This window comes from Sinocyclocheilus rhinocerous, unplaced genomic scaffold (assembly GCF_001515625.1).
Source record: "Sinocyclocheilus rhinocerous isolate Xijiao unplaced genomic scaffold, SAMN03320098_v1.1 scaffold1006, whole genome shotgun sequence".
Lineage (NCBI taxonomy): Eukaryota > Metazoa > Chordata > Actinopteri > Cypriniformes > Cyprinidae > Sinocyclocheilus > Sinocyclocheilus rhinocerous.
Window position 1 is genome coordinate 13 of NW_015630418.1, and position 511 is coordinate 523.

Genomic DNA, 511 nt, shown 5'->3' on the forward strand with positions numbered 1-511 from the left:
TAAATTTTGATAAATAATTATATTAACAACATTATAAATTAAATAATAAAAATGTATATTGTATCATTAAAACATGTTTAAAATGTAGGAAATATAATCAATTTAAATACAATGAATACAATAGTAAGAAGAAATATAATACTAAAATGTAAAAAAAAAATAATAAAAATATAACAAATTAAAAAAATATGTATTAATTTTGAGAAATATTAGGAAATATAACATTTAATATAAAACATATTTAAAAAATAAATCATAAAAATGTAATTAAACTAAATGTATAAATAGAATAATGATACAATATATATTAATAAATATATAATACAAAAACATTAAGAAATAATATCAAATATAAAAATAACATTAAATATAAAATATATAAAAAATATAATACATGACTTTAATATTTTATATAATATGAAATAATATAATATTATTTAATAAGTTAATTATAAGCATTAAATATGAAAATTTTGCATAATTGAAATTTTTTTAACATTTTGGGGATGTA